At 42.3% G+C, this 13223-nt stretch overlaps 1 protein-coding gene across 4 annotated transcripts in view; it reads right to left on the bottom strand.

Moving 5' to 3' along the window:
• Positions 1-13223, bottom strand: part of TEAD1 (TEA domain transcription factor 1) — a 203569-nt gene that overhangs the window by 143317 nt on the left and 47029 nt on the right. The gene's annotated exons all lie outside the window — the stretch shown is intronic.

A 13223-nucleotide genomic window follows, 5' to 3' on the forward strand; every position in this document is an offset into this window, starting at 1 on the left:
TTTAAGTTCAAAGGGCAGAGATAAATCTCCCCTTCTTCAGGATTCATCTTCCTCAGGTTAAGAAAAAAAAGTGACTGGATTTTTCTCAAAAGAAATAATAAAACTCATCATTATTCCATATTTCCAAGTCCCACACATTGTGGTCACTCAAAAAATAATAACAAAAAAGTTAATTGTGATCTGACTTATCACATGAATTTTTCTCCTCCAATCTCATCCCAGGCTGACTTGGCTGGTTCAGATGTGGTCTCATCTTAGAGGCTAAGCTGGTGCTCTGAGGCTGAAATGCTCTGTTCTGAATGGGTAACCTTTGAGCTACATCTAGTTCAAACCAAAGATCTATATTCCCCTCACAAATATTTAAACTCAAGTGTGAAAAGTGAACAGGGCTTTGCATAACCACCTCAAGTGACCCAAAAGTCGAGTGAGGGCTCTGTCTCACTCCGCAGTGACCTGAAAGTGCCCTTTCAGCCCTCAGCCTAATTTCAAGTTACATTAAACATATCTACATTAAGCCAAACTCAACCAAGCTATTGAGTGATACATTCTGCCTCCCCATTCTGCCTCCCCAGAACAAAATCAAGTGGTTTCCATTTTGTATACTCTTAAGAATCACCAATCAATACAGCCTGTGGGCAACCCACCTTCATAATCTGAGGCATCATCTGCATTAAGCATGTTATGATTCCGAATGAAATAAATACAACAATACAATTATTGGTTTGACTCTGTGGCAACAATGCATATAAACATCTTCAGGAAAGTCCAACCATCTTCTGGCATCGCTGAAAATCCACCCAAGAGCATGGGCTTTGGAAGTAGACATGCTCAGGTTCAAACCAAGGCTCCAACTCAGTATTGCACTATCTGTGAAACACTGACCCCTTTGAGCTTCAGTCTGCGCATCTGCAAAACAGGCATACTAATATCTATTTCACAGAGTTACTGACATTATTCAGTGAATTAAAGTGTTCCCTACAGCCCTTAGCCTGTAGTAAGTACTCAACAGATCACAGCAAATTAATTAAAGTCTCCAATAATTTACTACTTTTCTTTAAGGTGAGGTAAAACTGCTGTTAGTTCTAGTTTCTACATCTGCAGCCAAGCTCATGCAGAGAGAAAAGCGGATTTTTAGTCTGAGCTGTGGCCCTCTCCACCCAAACCTAGCGCCCTCCTCTGTCCACAATAGCCCATCAAGACCAATCACCGTGTATAACTGGAGAAGCTTTCACTGTGGTGAAAATTGCAGAATTGGGGCTAATTTTCAAATCCAGCCCCAATTTCTAGGTTACATTTACTCCTTTCTTGTGAAACCAAGGAGTTAAATTCTTGCTTTGCAGATGGCAGCTTTTTAATAAGGCTTTCAGCCCAAGCCCCTCCCTGCCTGGGTTAAATTGCATCAGCCATTGCCCAGGGACATCTCACTCTTCTCCTTTCAATCTCTCCTTCCTCTGCTCCTTCCAGGCTGTGCTTCCAGCAATCCCCATCCATCCATGCATTCAACAGAATTTTTAAACCACCAGTTCTGTGCCAGGCATGGTGCTGACATTGAGAACACAAAGATGCAACCAACCCCATTCACAAGGGGTACTTAGGCTAGTGCCAAAGATAAAGACAGCTACATAGGACTCTTACAAATCTATGAGATTAGCCTTGTGCTAGGAAAAAGACATGGTGCTTGGGGGCAGAGATGGGAGCAAAGGAAGATGAGTGGCCCCACCACAGTATTCCCAGAATGAAGACAACTCCCACCCCTGAGGAGAAAACCATGGCTCCTGCCTTGAGGCTCTTTTTCATTTTTTTTGTCACCATTCACTTTCACTGCATTCCCTACAGTCCCCTCTACAGGCTAACTAAGTACAGGGGTCAGGAGGAGGGAAGCTGACCTTGAATCAGCACCTTAGTAGAATTCCCTGATTGATGTGCTTTGCCTCCCCCTCCCTAATCAGCCCTCTGAACATATCTCTAACACAGCAGGAACCATCGCTGTGTTTCCTGTCAGTCTCCCCAGCTGGTATGAGAACTATCCAACAGCAGAAGCCTTATCTAATTTGTATTTCTCTCCAGAGCACCTACTACAGTACCTGGCACATAGCTGTTTGATAAAAGCTTGCTACATTGAACTAAACTGTAGTCCAGAGCCTTTGGATAATTTATGCAAGATCACAAAGCTAAGAGGTAAAACCGGCTCTGGACCCAGAGCTCTGACTCATTCATTCTCCTGCACTGCTGACTGTTGATTTTGCCTAGAGGAGACTAGCTCTGGAGGTGCAAGTAGTCATCACCTGCAGACATTTTTGTATGCTGGCACGACAAATGGGCTCTCCAACTTCTAATCTCTCCTCAAAGCCTTCTCTCACCCAACTTTCTAAGCCTGTGCAGCTAAAACTGAGACCACTCTCTTACTGGAAACTGTATTTCATCATTACCATTATATACTTATTCCCCTGGACTCCAAAATACCAAGAAAACGCTCCAAAATTTTACTTTTTTGCTGTCAAAGAAAAATAGAAAAAAAACATTTCTTGTAGCATCTGATAATCTCCTCTCTTTCAAAAAAAAAAACTGCATTATCAACTCCCCTACTTTCACATCTTCTACCACACAGGCTTGGGATATAAGTTTACAAAAAAATACATCATTCTGACAGACGTTAGAAAACAAAGAATCTCAAGAAAACAGACTATAGGATTTCCCAATTTACAAGCAGCATAACAGCTTGGAAGAGCAAAGGATTAAGAGGACTTGGGTTCAAATTCCAATGTACTAATCACATTAGGATATGTTCAGTCTCTTAACCTCTCTAAGCCACTTACTTCATTTGTTAAATGGAAATAAATAATAACTCTTCTTACCAGCATTGCTGGACTAAGGAAGATAATATCTGAAAAAGCAATTATAAACTGTAAAGCGCTGTAGGAGATTTCTTTTTAGTGGGTGTTTAAAATGCTGACACACACACACTCATCTTCTGCCAATTTCAGAGGGAAATACAAGTACAGCCATGGTCATAAAAAGAAACCAGAATGATTTATAGAAATAAAAGCCATAGAACTAGACATCTAACTGGGAATAATAGACATTTAGTTACCTGAATAATTATTGGAAGCCAAGAAATAGGAAAAAGATTGCATGTGACTATTAACAAGCACCATCACAGCTCTGTGCCCAGATTCCTTATCTGTGAAGTGGGATAATGAAAGTATACCACCCAATTCTCAGGGTGGTTATGAAATTTATATTAAACTAGTTAATATTTGCAAAACACTGAGATAAATGCCTGGCACTTTTCTAATTTGATAGGTAGGTAAATAAACAAACAAATGATGATAAACATGTATTTCTCATGTTTCCACAACACCTATTCAACAAGATTTTCAAGGGTCTATAGACAAAAAACCCAGTAGGACATCTCAAACTTCACCTGAGTGAACAGATACCAAGTGTTCTAATCTTTTTACTCTAACAGGGTGCCAGCAGGCAGAATGCCAGGGGTTTTTTGTTGTTGTTGCTTTTGTTTTGTTTTCCAAGTGGCAGAGTTGGGAAAGGAGGAAAGGCAAACCAATTCACGGCTGAGCCTAGAACAGCGCTGCTTCCCTCATGAGTAGGATGGCACCGCCTAAAGGCATCCAACATTAATCACCACCTCCAGAGAAATGCATGCTCCTTTTATGGAAACGCAGCATTCAGAGTTTTACAACATTTGTACCTCAGAAGGAAAGACCAGTGCTGATTTGGTGCCAAACTCAACTGTAAATACAAGGTGTTTTTTTCATTGGTAATTACAGATGAGAACTTCACTTCTGGCATACACACCATAAGGCATTCTTGGTTTACACATTTAAATAAACATACCCACCATGGGTTCTAATTTCCTTCATGCATTTACTTGACCACAGACACTGAGTTCCGACTGGGTGCAGAGGAGTGCCTTGTTGTGGGGGTAGAAAAAGAGAAATCAACTACCAGATCTTGAAGATGGCAGTTTAACACCAATGGAGCCCTGTCTTTAGGGAGCTTCTGATCTAACTGAGGAAATGGAACACCAGCATATTACACATTAAAAATCAATATAGGTGAAATCAAAACAGAGTTCAAGAAGAGATGTTAAAAAAGATAAGTACTCTTCCAGTCAAAAGGAAAGAGTGAGAAATAAGGCAAGATGGAGTGGTCAGGAAAGAACTAATGGGGGTGGAAATGGAAGCTCCAAAGACAGCAAAAGCACAGACTGTCTAGAGGATGAATACACATCACCTTCAATCAGCAGTCAGCAATGGGGGCCAACCACAGAGCATGTGCACAGAAGGCAACCATGGGAAAGGTAAAAACAATAGTGTAGCTGGAGCTGAGGTCACCAGGGCAGTACTGCAAGATAAAAGAGGAAATACAGGTAGAGTTGATATGTTATACAAAGGCCTTTAATAAAAAGTTTAATTTCCATTGCAGGGATAAGAAGCATAGCTAGAGACTCATCCAGGTATCAGGCAATTAGAGTTTGGAAAATGAGAATTACCTAAAGGAGAAATGAACATATGAAAGATGTCCCGGCCGGGCGCGGTGGCTCAAGCCTGTAATCCCAGCACTTTGGGAGGCCGAGACGGGGGGATCACGAGGTCAAGAGATCGAGACCATCCTGGCTAACACGGTGAAACCCCGTCTCTACTAAAAAATACAAAAAAAAAAATTAGCTGGGCATGGTGGCGGGCGCCTGTAGTCCCAGCTACTCGGGAGGCTGAGGCAGGAGAATGGCGTGAACCTGGGAGGCGGAGCTCGCAGTGAGCTGAGATCCAGCCACTGCACTCCAGCCTGGGCGACAGAGTGAGACTCCGTCTCAAAAAAAAAAGAAAAGAAAGATGTCCCAAAGGAGAATGGAAGAGTAAGGGACTGATCAGTCCCTACAGGATAAATCAAATAGGAGGTTTCAAAGACAAGGGGGCTTTGAAAAATAGTAGATAGGATACGCTGACACAAAAAAGCAAGCCAGAAAACAAACAAGAGAAATTGGAGAATTCCATTTTCAATGTATGGGATGTTTTGCTGACGAAGGGATAATCATTTGGAAGAGAAATGGTGCTCCTCTGCACAGATAGGATAGTAAAATTGGCAGAGTGGAGGAAACCTTTACAAAAAAGAGGGGGTAAATAAAACCTTAAAGATAACCACTATTTAGTGGAGTAAGGAAGAGGAAGAAAGGTTTAAAAAAAAAGAAAAAGAGGGAGAGCGTGCACATCTAAGACTTAAGGGCTTTACCATGGATTTTCAGGATGGGATGTGGTGGGTGACACACCAGGGGATACAAAAGCACAAACATCAAGAAGTCCAGGAATGAGAAAAGGACACAAGAATTGTCACTGGATAGGGTGCCAACTGTCTGTGAAAGCCCTAGTCTGAGGACCGAATGCATGCTACATCAAGACCCCAGATTGAAATAAGCCCCTTCTCCACACTCTGTGATTGTCCAAAAGATCAGCTAAGAGGAGAAGGACTGATGGGACAGAGTTTGAGGGAACCGTAGGGCAAGATGGTTTGAACACGATCACCATCCTTCTTCAAGTCTATCTTGAAGAATTAAAAGTTAAGAGGTCACCATCTGGGATACTAGCTCTTCCCCTCACCACAAAACCTATAGCAGAAAATACATCTGTAGGTATTAAGGGCTGCTCCCACTTTATTCTCAAAACTTCCAATAACTACTCCATGTTTATTAATATAACAAGAATTGCTTTTTTTTTTTTTTTTTTTTGGAGACAGCATCTAGCTCTGCTGCCCAGGCTGCAGTGCGGTGGTGTGATCATGGCTCACTGAAGCCTCAACCTCCTTGGGCTCAGGTGATCCTCCCACCTCAGCCTCCCAAGTAGCTGAGACTACAGGTGTGTGACATCACACCCAGCTAATTTGTATTTTTTGTGGAGACGGGTTTCACCACATTGCCCAGGCTGGTTTCAAACTCCTAAGCTCAAGTGATCTGCCCACCTCAGCCTCCCAAAGTGCTGGGATTACAAGCATAAGCCATCCCATGCAGCCTAAGAATTGCTAAACATCGTAAGCGTCTGTGCAGTCTTCTGCAACTCTTCCGTGTACCCCAAAGTAACACAATAGCATCTCTATAAATGATATGTTTCAGTGAGACCAACAATGCTGATTTCCTATGGTTTTTGTTATTCAATTTAATTCAACAAGCACTGACTGCCCACTATATGCTATCTCCATATCACCTTTCATGTTCTCCCAAGCTCCTGGGCTGAACAAATAGGTTGCTACCCCACACTTAGTATCTGTAAGAGGTAAAGTCAGGAAAAAAATGCAGTGTGGTCTCCTTTGCTGTATAATATTCTGTCTTCTCTGAAATAAATTCCTCACAGTAGCCCCCCGCCAGGACCAGTTTCTGCACTACTGTGGAAATAAAAAGAAAAGCCTGTGCAAAAAGAATTCTCAACCTCAGTATTGAAGTCTGGATATTCCAGAAACGAGCACCTCCAGCCCCACAGTGGTCCTCAACTTGTACTGTGAATCAGAATAATCTGGGCAGCTTTTAAACAATATAAATGTCGGCACCTCATCAGAGATCTGATTCAATGGCGTGGGGTAAGGCTGCCATCGCTGTTATTTGCGTTTTGTCTTTTACTGTTCTCAAGCAATCTAACATGCAATCAGGACTGAAAAGCAGCATATACCAATTCACGTGCTTCATCAACCTGACTGCACACCCAAATCACCTGGTGATCTTGTTAAAAATAGGTGTGTGGTGGGGGAGACTCTGCATTTCCAAAAAAGCTCTCAGGTGATGCTGATGCTGCCAGTTGGTCCATGGACCACAGGTGGAGGAGCAAGGGTATAAAGCCTGGGCCCCAGTGTTTCTTATCAGCCCTCCAGGTGATTCTGACACACCAAAGTTTAGTAGAAAGAGAACTGGCTTTGGACAGGCTGGCCTGAGTTCCAATCCTGGTCCCAACACTTCCTAATTGTGACCACACCCAAATTACTGATCTTCTTTAAACCTGCACCCTTGTATACAACATGAGGGTTATGGGTTGAATTGCATGCCCCAAAAAGGTTTGTTGAAGTGTTAACCCTCAGTACACCTCAAATTTGACCTTATTCAGAAATGGTGTCATTGAAGCTGTGATCAGTCAGGGTCATATTGGAGTAGGGTGATCCCTTAGTTCAATATGACAATCGTCCTCACAAGAAGATAATGCAACAACCACCTTAGGAGAGAAACCATGAGACAACAAAGTTAGAGACGGAAGTTCACAGCTGTAAGATAAGGAAAACCAAGCATTGATGGTGACACGATAGCCTTTAAGAGAAAGGCACAGAACAGATCTTCCTCCAAAGACTTGAGAAAACATGGCCCTGCCAACACTTCAACCTCCAGCTTCTCACCTCCAGAACTGAGAGAAAACATATGCCTGTTATTTTAAGTCACCCAGTTTACACTATTGTGTTATGGCAGCCCTAGGAAACTAAGACAATTAGATATTAGCATCTCCCTTGCTGAGCTGCGTGAGACTGAATCCAGTGAAGGTGCTCACCCTGCTGATCAGGGCAGGAGGGATTCCCTTTCCTTGTCAGAGGTACTAAGGATAAGCACCAGGGAGTGAGCATTCCCCTTAAAGGAAAAGTAGCTGCTGAGAGACGTGTCCAGGCATCTGGCCTCTTGGAGGGCATTCACAGGCTGCAGCCACAGCAGCCAGGCCCATTATGTGCATGCACACCCACTCGGGTGCTCCTGCAGGAGCAGCTCTGCTCATTACGAGTGGGAACAGTTATAGGCCCAGCTCGTCCCAGAGGCCCATTCTGGCCCAGGAGGCTCTGACAGGAAGGCCTCCAGCCGCACTGTGTTAGGAGATGATGTCAAAGCTCAGGGGGCTTCCTGGAGAGGAATAATCAGAACCATCATTGTGGCCCTGGCCCTCACCTAGAGAGGCTGTCACATGTCGAAAAGAGAGGGGCATTCCAAATCTACCTTGATTACCCAAAATCCATCAACACCATGAGGGTTGTTTTTGGTTTTTTTTCTTAAATAATAAATAATACACAGAGAAAGTTTATTCTCGCTCTTCAGAATGTACCTGCTCTTATTTAATCTGTTACACTCGGCCCCATTCATTTGGTCATCAAATAATCTCAAAGAGACTATCACGCTAATGAGGACAGAGATGAACATGACATAGACCAGACCTGGTGAGAAGAGAAAAAATAATTAACGAGTATGTACTGACTGCTTAAGTCATGCCACATGGATCACATGAAACCTAAAAAACGGAGGTAAGTAACCTGTGCAGGGTCACACAGCTCATACCTAGAAGTGGTAGTAGGGTTTGAAATACGAGCTCTAAGCCCTATTCCCTTCCTACTCTCCCATAACTATTTCCTATCAGAGTTAGCCAAAGCAAGCAAAATTTAAGACAGTTTTGGGGCAGACCAAAGATCACAGCTATTTTACTCCAGAGAGGTAAGAATAAAATAGCTGCTTCCATTATCCACTTAAGTGTTCCAAAACCAATTCTTCGAAGTAATGCATTTCACATATACTCTCAAGGGATATCCCATGCTCTGACTTCTACCAGTAAGGAACGGCTTTTGAACAACTGGAGTCAGATCACAATGAGAAAGTGAGTTCTGGACAGCCAGCACTCAGTGAGATCCCCACCAATTCCACTCCCTCACAGACAATCACTGGGCTTAACAACAAAGAGATCACCCAGAATAGTTCTCTTTTGATTCACGTTCCACATCCTACACACCTTTTTCCTAACAATGTCCTTACTTCACCATGTCAGTGCGTTATCTAAAAATGGTGGGTTTTTTTGAATGAATAGAATGCCAAACTTGAGGTATCTGCAACAAAAGTGAAAACAGTCAATGTCCTACAAACTAATAAGACAGACAATACTCTAAAGGAAAAACTGAACAAAATTAAACAGATATTGTATGAAAGAAACACAGTACATAATAAAATATACCATTATTTAAGTTCAGCTGTTATCAGAAATAAAAATCAAATAAACTATATTTTCTACCTCTAAAATAGCAAAGATATTTAAAAACCTAAATATTCAGCATTGATCACAGACTGAGGAAATGACCATTCTTACTACTTTTTTAGTGGAGTGGACATTGGTATTTGGAAATATTATCACAGCTCTTAAAGAAAATAATCTATCCTTTAACTGTGCCATTCCACTTCTTGGAATTGGTCCTAAAGAAATAATTATGTATCTCACTCAAGGACACTCACTGTAGTTAATTGTAGTAGGGAAAATCCACTTTCATTGCTCTAAAAGAGGCAACCGGTTGAATAAAGTATATTTATAAATTTAAAAAAACAACTTCATAGATTTTCAATGATATGCAAAAATCTGTTGTTGTTTTTTTTAAAGGGACAAAGTCTCGCTATGTTGCCCAAGCTGGAATGCAGTGGCTATTCACAGGTATGAGCATGGCATACTGTAGCCCCAAACTCCTGGCTCAAGCAATCCTCCTGCCTCAGCCTCTGAGTAGCTGGCTATAGTCATGAGCCATCATTCCCAGTTAATTTTTTTATTTTTTGTAGAGATGGGGTCTTGCTATGTTGCCCAGGCTGGTCTCAAACTCTTGGCATCAAACAATCCTCTTGTCTCAGCCGCCCAAACCACTGGGATTACAGGTATGCATCACCATGCCCGGCTCATTTTATAACACTTTGGGACCTGGCCCATAACCAATGTTTTTTGGCTAGCTTTAACTATGTATCTCATGCAATCCTCATAGCACCCATACAGGCATTCAGTGTAACTGTCCTTATGTTGAAGCTGAACAGAGGCTGGGGAACTTGCATAGAGTTCCTCATCCAAAAGCTAGGCTGTACATATCCAGACCTTATGTTCTAAAACCAAGACTTCTACTAACAGGACAATGCAGCAGAGTCCTGAGAACAATTTCACATTTAAGGGCCAGTGGTTATCATACAGACATGAATAAACAGACTTATATCAAAGAAGGCAAACTAAAGAGAAAAGCAGCAAGATTTCCTATATTTTGCCTATATTTTTATATCTAGGTCAAAACTTTCTTCTTGGAACTATATAGGACTTTTTTTTTTTTTCTTTTTACTATTTTCCCTTTACTTTCCTTTTCTTGATACTTTTATATTATCTTTACCCTTCTCACCCCCAAGCATTTGAGAGGTCAATGACAGTGGCCTAGAGAGAAAATATCCCAGAACAGAGAGTTATTATTTATCTACCAAACAGAGCTTGAGGGAAATCTCCCTTAAAAACACTTGCTCATTTTTGTCCTATTTTGGTACTCACCAAACAACTTTCTAATCAGGGAGGTGATCTCAAATAGTCTCCATGTGCCTCAAGGAGAGTCCCAAGCACATGCCCAATGTCCATCAGCCTGCAGCCTGACCTCCCATCCCAAAAGCACTTCTAAGTGCCCACCTATCCTTAGTTCCAGGGAAGATTAGTATCCATTTCTAGTTCATTTGTTCCTTTGTTATTGTTATTCCTGGATCTTTCAGATTTCTGTAATCATATACTATGGTGCATTTAGATGTTTTGGTTTAACTTGTTTTGTGTATAATAAACATTGCACCTATGTTCTACAAATAAACAGGGCTGCTTCCTTGGGCTTTTTATGGCCTTCCTATGGCCACCTAGCTTTACTCTGCCTATTAAGTGTGCATTTTCCCCCTACTCCCTTATCACTTACTTATAGGAAGAGCTTGTAACTCAAATGCAAGAAAATATGAGAGAACTGACTTAAATTGGCCCCAAATCTCAATCAAGAAATCCTCTCCGTGACACTGATGCTCTCTGACGCCTAAATTTTGTAGACAACTCAAAGATGTTCCATCCCCACACGTACCCACCTGCAACCCATCACTAATTACAGCCAGGAAAAAAAAAGCCTGCTATCAGGTATCTTAGTCATAAAAACGTCTATAAGGACCTGCCCACCCCAGAAACTGACAAGGCCCTTATCAGTGCATTCTAGAGACATCCCAATACTGCCAGAATCTTCCCTCAGATCAGGAATTAATCTTCAAAAGTGAAATGTTGAGAGTAACTCACATCATAACAAGAAGGGGTCCTTCCCGGCTGACTACAAGGAATGCAGGAGAGCAAAGTCTGGAAAACACCAGATTACTTTTAGTTGATAAAGGTTTCTACAGAAGCCCTGCAAAAGACTCCTGAATTTCCTTAAATATAGACCAAACTTACGCTGTTCTCTGAAAGTTATAAATGAGAGAGGCCAAAAGTTTGGCATTTTCTATGCACGAACACCATATAAGAAGACAAACACGAGAATAGCTATCCCTGGAAATCTCCTCTATACGGCATCCTAACATCCAATCCATAACAGAGACCAGGGCATTCAGATGCACATATAAAAATAATGCTACTGTGAGTATGTGCATACAAGTCTTTGTGTGGACATATGTTTTCATTTCTCTTGGGTAAATACCTAGAAATAGAATTGCTCTATGTTTAACATTTTGAGGAACTGCCAAGCTGCTTTCCAAAGAGGCTGCACCATTTTACATTCCCATCAGCAATGCATGAGGCTTCCCATTTTTCACCCCCCTCACCAACACGTTTTGTCTTTCTGACCACAGTCACCTGAGGGTATGACGTGGTATTTCACTGGGGTTTTCACTTGCATTTCCCTAATGGCTACTGCTAAGTATCTTTTCATGTGCTTCTTGACTATTTGTATACCTTTTTTATATAGAAGATGCCTTAAATAGAGATGTCTATTTAGATCAATTGGCGAAGCTAGTAAAAGTTTCAATCAGTAAATAAAGATACACAAATGAACTCCTTTTTAAATCCCCATTCGTCTGAGATTCTTTAATACTGGGGATACAGGAGACGAACCTGGGGAAATACAAGGGTTCCTTCACTTTATTCCCATGTGTCAAAGTTTAACAGAACTATATTCATTGTCTCTGACTAGTACAACTTAGGGATAAGGGTCCTATCTATCATCCCCATTTTACAAATTTAAGCAATCATTTACTGAGTACCTACTGTGTCCAAGGAATATGGAGATAAAGATGACATGTTAATCACCCTTGAAAAGTTCACCACCTATTAACAGAGGAAATGAACCCCAAGAGGTAAACTGACTTGCCCAAGGCTCACTTAAGCAAAGTGACAGAGTCCACATCTCCTTCATGTCCACGTCCAAGTATCACAGTCCCATCAGGCTGGGAGAAAACAAAACCTTAGGCTCTGGCCCTGCTGCAGACAGGTCCTCTGAAGGGCAGGTAGCAGGCACTGTAGGTTGCAGAGCCCCACTTGCCACCCAGGCTCAGCAACATCCAAGAGAGTTTAGGGCTGGTGCCTCAGTCTGTATGGCTGGCCTTTCCCCCAACCAACAGCCTTACAGAGGTAATGAGCTGAAACCTGTAGCATACACGCTGCCACTGCTTAGCCAGAAAGCTGTCACCAACGGGTGATAGATTTAAATAGCGGAGCAAGGACTCAGGCAGCCCTGGCCTGACAGAAGCTGCAAAGCAGCTGGAAGCAGCAGCTCCCCCACCAAGGTAGGTCTGTTTCGCTGAGCCCCTGGGCAGGTCCTGGGCTGCAGGGCAGTGTCTGTGCACCAGCTGAGACTCAGGCAGGCCCAACTCGGAGCAATGCCTCCACAGGCCCAGCTGAGCCCAGCCGTACAACCCAACTGAGCTCGAGCTTCCACATGCTGCATGCTTCTCTCCATACATATCTGTGCTGGAGACATGCAGCCCAGGAGACTCTCAGCTTGCATTTGTTGATGCTAATTATCAACCTGGATGAACAGCCATCTGGAGGGAGATGTCGGGTGTAAAGGCACACTCACCAGGACTCTGGGTTCCCACCGCCTACCTTTTCTGAGCCAAACTCTTTCTTGTCTGCTCCCTCTCTCAAGGTATTCAAAAGATGCTAGCTGCACACACAAAACTTGAACTTGGATGGCCTTGGAAATCATTAGCTAACATAAACTGTATGGTCTCACTCAGGTCACTGTACTTTCTTAAGAAGTATTTCATTTTTGCTTTTCAAATACATTTTATGAATATAGCAAAAATAATAAATAATAAAAGCAAAGTCAATAAGAATGACACAGGTGCTGAGAGTTTACCATGTGTCAGGTACTGTCTAAGGAACCAATTCAAGTAACTTCATCTAACTGGCACAACCAGTCCTCGGGGTAGGTTTCATTGTCCCCATTTTACAGAGGAGACTTAT

The sequence above is a fragment of the Rhinopithecus bieti genome, unplaced genomic scaffold, assembly GCF_001698545.2.
Source record: "Rhinopithecus bieti isolate Rb0 unplaced genomic scaffold, ASM169854v2 scaffold_11944, whole genome shotgun sequence".
Taxonomy (NCBI): Eukaryota; Metazoa; Chordata; class Mammalia; order Primates; family Cercopithecidae; genus Rhinopithecus; species Rhinopithecus bieti.